Here is a 5,176-nt window from a genome sequence, read left to right as displayed (position 1 = left end):
TCTTAATGTGAATAGTACAGGCCCCATGGAAAACAGTCTGATGCTTCCTCCAAGAGCTAAACATTGAATTATCATATGATCCAGTTATTCCACTGCTGGGCATATACCCAACATAATTTAAATCAGAAACTCAAATAAATACTTGTATATCAGTGTTCATTGTAGCATTATTCATAATAGTCAAAAGGTAACATTACAAAATTCATTAACAGATGAATGATAAACAAACAGTGTGGTATATGCATGCTATAAAATATTATTTATTCATAAAAAATTATTTCAGGGATGAACCTGAAAATACTAGGCTAAAATAAATAAGCCAGAAACAAAAAGACAAATATATGATTTCACTTACATGTGATATGTAGAAAGGTAAATTCTTAGAGACAGAAAATAGGTTAGAGATTGCCAGGGTCAGAGGGAAAGAGGTGTTACTGTTTGGTGGTCACGGAGTTTTCTTCTCTCTTTTGGGGGAGGGGTTGTCAAGAACTTTTATTTCCTGATTTAATCAATTTATTTATTTATTTAAGATTTTATTTATTTATTTATTTAAGATTTTATTTATTTATTTGACAGAAAGACTCATGAGGGGGGTGAAGGAGAGGTTGAGGAACAAAAGGAGAGGGAGAGGTAAGTTTCCCACTGATCAGGGAGCTGGATGTGGCACTTGAGCCCAGGATCCTGGGATTATGACCTGAGCCGAAAGCAGACAATTAACCCACTACGCCACAGGCACCCCTATAACCTGCTTTTAAAATTGTCACCATCATGGACTTCTTAGATTCTGCTGTATCTTTGTCCCAGTGGCTCTTGGTGGTAGCTCCACACACAGCTCCTTTCCTGCTCCTCCCTCTGCCCTTCTGGTTGCTCACTCTTTCAGCCTGAGTTTGACAGATCAACTTGCTTTGTCCTTCCAACCTGTGGGAGTAAGAACTGGACTTTTCTGGCTGGTGGAGTGTTCCTCATCAGCCAGTGTTCAAGCCCAGCCTATTACTTATTAATTCTTCTTCCTCTTGGTTTTTGTGGCTTCAGCATCTTTCACATTCTAGACAAGAGTGAGCTGTTTTAGAAAATTAAGCATGAGAATTCCAGCCAAGGGCACTCATGAAGACAAAGTAAAACCAGAAGTAGAGTGGGCAGCCCAACTCCCCCATGCTGGAATCCGTCCTAGTGCTCTGTCAGGAAATAGAGCACATCCCTGTAGATCTGATCCACAGAGACCACAGGCTGTAAGACAAAACAGAGGGACTGCTAGTGGAGAAAGGCAGTCATCACCCATAGGCTAAGTGATCTCCATAGGCAAGCTGTAATGGTCTCCATGCATATGTGAAGTTGTCACTCAGACTGTATCAGCTGTCTCCTGTAGCACAGGCTTTCCAAAGTTGGGAGAAGAAAGCTTGGTCTTGGGGCTCCTGGGTGACTTAGTCACTTAAGAGCCTGCAGTTGGCTCAAGTTATGATCCCAGGGTCCTGGGATTGAGCCCCATTTTGGGTTGTCTGCTTAGCACGGCACCAGCTTCTTCTGCAGTTCCCTCTGCTTGTGCTGTCTCACTATCTATGTCAAATAAATTAATTAAATTTAATTTTTAAAAAAATGAAAAAAGAAAGAAAGCTTAGTCTCCAAGAGAGTGTTTGTGGTAGAGGCTGAACCAGCCCTCAGTCACCATGTGAATGAACCCACATCTTGCAAACCAGCACAGGGACAGTAGCTACTAAGTCCCTAAGGGGACCACAACAGTTATAACAATAACAGTTATAACAGCCATGTGGTTACAGCCAAGACCCCAGAGATGGAGAAGAAGCTAACCAGGAGATGCTGAGTGGGGCAGTCATTAGGCATAAAGTTGTCCAGCTCAGGTGCCGAGGCCAGTATGGATGCCAGGGTCTGGTGTCAGTGATCATGTCTTTGTAGGCTAATGGATGCAAGAAAGAGGAAAATGGGGTCATGGAGCTTCTGTTTGGGGTGATAAAACTATAAATATAGTGGTAATGACTATATCTGAAATAGATTGTGAATATAATTAATGCCACTTAGTTGTATGCTAAAAATGACTAATAGTTTTACGTAGATGATGATGATGATAAACATGATAGATAGATAGACAGATAGATAGATAGCTGTACTATAAGTTAAATTAATCCGCAAAGGGAAGTTTGGAAGAAAAATGTTCATGGAAAACCACTGTTGCTTTCAGGAAATTAGAAGGCTACAGTGAACACTGAAAACTGCCTTTGATAATCACTGGTACCTGCAGCACTGACATGATTGACACACCTAAAAAATCCTGAAATTTAATGTAAACCTTACAACTGTATTATACATTAAAAAAAAAAAAGTCTTCATACCATCTGCTGCATCCCAATATTGCACCAGAATTCTATGGGAAAGAGTGCCTGTAAATTGTTACCAAATTTTTCTCCTTGATTTTGTAGATGGGATTGTAAAGGGCTGCAGTTGATTTCAAAATGATAACAAAGCAATGAGATAGTCCATGAGATTGTCAATTCAGTATCCAAATGTATTTTTCCATTTAAATTTAATCTGGGAATAAAAATAATAGCAACTGTATTACTGGTCTTCTTAACATGATAGTTATTCTTTGTTTAATGAAGTGGACATCACTTCTCTGAAAAGGAGGACCGAGAACTCTTCTGTCTTTTGCCATTTGCTTTTGTTCGATTGAATGTAATTAAATATAATAAATTAAATATTTAAAAATTACTCATAATAAAGAATCAAAATCCATGTATTAGGCATGACATTTTTTTGTCCACTATAATGTCATCAAAATAGATTATATTCCATTGAAACTAAGGTCAAGAGAAACACATACTTCTTCTTTGGAGGTACATTTATATGCCAAATCTGTGCCTTTCGTGATTTTTGTGCAGCAGATCAAAACAAGTATGGTTTAAAGTAGATAAATGACATTTTATGAAATCACAAAATGTGCCTTTAAACAGCATAATGGCTTTAATGCATTTTAATTAGCTATCTGGCAAATCAACAGATGTACATGACCAAGCTTGCATAATTTATCTACTAACAATAGTGTTGGTCCTTTTTAAGAGCTTGTAACACTGCCTGCTTTAACACTCTTAATACATCATTGATTTCTGGCCTAACAATTTGCAATAGTTTTAAAAACAGTACCATTTTGAAAATGTCAATAAAATGTATGTTTTCCTTAATCTATGCAGATGCATAGTCTGGTACAAGTAATTTCTCAGAACTGATGTTAAAGTCTGTCAAAGGATATGTCACAACTTGGAGTTTTTGTAGATAATGAGTTATAATCTATACCAGAATCTAAATGTCCCAATTTATTTGATCTTTTCTCAAGGAATCATTTTTATTCATGAAGTTGTATAAAATATTGGTTTAAGGGTCACACCCTGGTGGCAGATGGCCCACAATTAAATACTGCTTCTAGCACTTCCTGGCCGTGTGACCTTGGATAACTTATTTAACCTTATCAAGGCTCTGTTTCTTCCATGTGTAACGTTTGGTAAATAAAAATAACTTCCTTGCTGGGTTGTTGTAAGGAAGAAAAATTGTATAGGCATGTGTGAGTTCTTCAGTTAAGAATTATTTGGTTTTAAACTTGTTTATTCAATGAACTTTAATCTTGTTTTTTGCCAAATACAAGAAAAAGGAATTTTTTTAAACAGTATATTTTATTATTTTATCATTGAATCTTGGAGATATCTATTGTGGCATTGCTTCATTCAGGAGGTAGAGTAGTGTTGATTAGTAGTAATTCTTCTGGGAGTTTCCCTAGTATAATCAGAAACTTGCCCCTGTACTCAGAGGGAAGGGTGAGACCAAAGAAAGGCACAGGCCACTCTGTTGGTAGGTAACAGTTCTAGTAAGCAAAGAAAATGTGTGTGCAAGGCTTGTCTTGGGTGGCAGCAAGGCAAAAGGATACCCACACCTGTCCACTGTCTCCTAAAAGTTTATAAAGAGACCTTACATGGGTTTAGTCACAAATAGCATACAGGTGTTCTCTACACTATACCACTATCTCAGGCTATGTCCTTGAAGCAGCCTCTAGGTGTGGGGAAGGTAAGCAGAACCCATGTTCCAAGGAGAAGGGGATAAAGAGGCTCTGAGTACCTAGGTTCAGGTCATGGGTCAGTCAGTAGTTAACGGCCTTTTGATGATGTTCTCCAACACTCCATTCTTCAGGACCGGCTCTTATAAAATCATGTTTCTTTTTTCTGTAGTGGTTCCTGAGCAGTCAGCATTAGCAGAATGGTAGCGCATTTGGAGGCTGTGTCTGCCTGCATTGGAGGCAGATGCCACAGCAGCAAAGCAGGCACATGCAAGAGAAAACAAAGATTAAGACAATAGTTCCCCAAATCACTGACAACTTCTCCCACCATGAGCCCTAGGATCCAAGCCCTTGATTTATTAAATCCCTTAGGCTGGGGGTTGGATCACTCAGGGCATTCATTTGTGTCCATATGACTTAATAAAGATGATTCATTAGCAGACTCATCAAGTATGAACACATTCTGTTTGGATAATGGTGCAAGTGTTTCCTTGTGAAGCAGTAATAAAGTTGAAGGCCATTTTATTTTGGAGGACAGCTTTTCGCATCAGAAACATTTCAGTGTTCAACAAGGAGGGACTTTGTTGGCTATCATTTAAGACTTGCTGGGTGAATTAATAAGGGATTTTACATGTGTTATAATGTCCTCTAAGCCAGTGGAGGTAACAAAGATAGAAGTCAGGTGATAATTCAAAATAGAATGTTTCCCCCCAACCCCAGCCTTGAAGAGAAGGAAGTTGATAGCTTTAGTAATCTGACCAAGTTGTATATACCATATGAGTTGGGTGTAGGGACAGCACCGTCAGGTGTAAGGAGATGGCATGGGGTGAGATATGCCACACCAGGACCCCATCTGTTCCTCCTTCAACTGCACATGTTCCATAGCGTACATAGTGTGTTTCAATAGATCTGGCTTGCAGGAAGACAGTGGGATCCCAGTGGAGATTGAGTAGTTCCCCCCACCCAGAGGTGCAAATTAATTCACCCATCCCAGTAGGGTGTCCCATTGCAAATTCCAGTAGATAATCCTTTTTCTGGGTGTATGGGGCTTGGTGTTCTCAGCAGGATAGTGTGTTGATTTACCAAGAGAGTTGAGCCAATAGTTGTTTATCACGATTTCCA

At 39.0% G+C, this 5,176-nt stretch overlaps 1 pseudogene; it reads right to left on the bottom strand.

Moving 5' to 3' along the window:
• Positions 1-997: 997 nt before the first annotated feature.
• Positions 998-1,901, bottom strand: LOC125101752 (3-beta-hydroxysteroid-Delta(8),Delta(7)-isomerase-like; annotated as a pseudogene).
• Between the last annotated feature and the right edge of the window lie 3,275 nt (positions 1,902-5,176).

Source organism: Lutra lutra, chromosome 6, assembly GCF_902655055.1.
Source record: "Lutra lutra chromosome 6, mLutLut1.2, whole genome shotgun sequence".
NCBI lineage: Eukaryota > Metazoa > Chordata > Mammalia > Carnivora > Mustelidae > Lutra > Lutra lutra.
The sequence above is the reverse complement of the archived record's forward strand: the minus strand, read 5'-3'. Positions and strand labels throughout refer to the sequence as shown.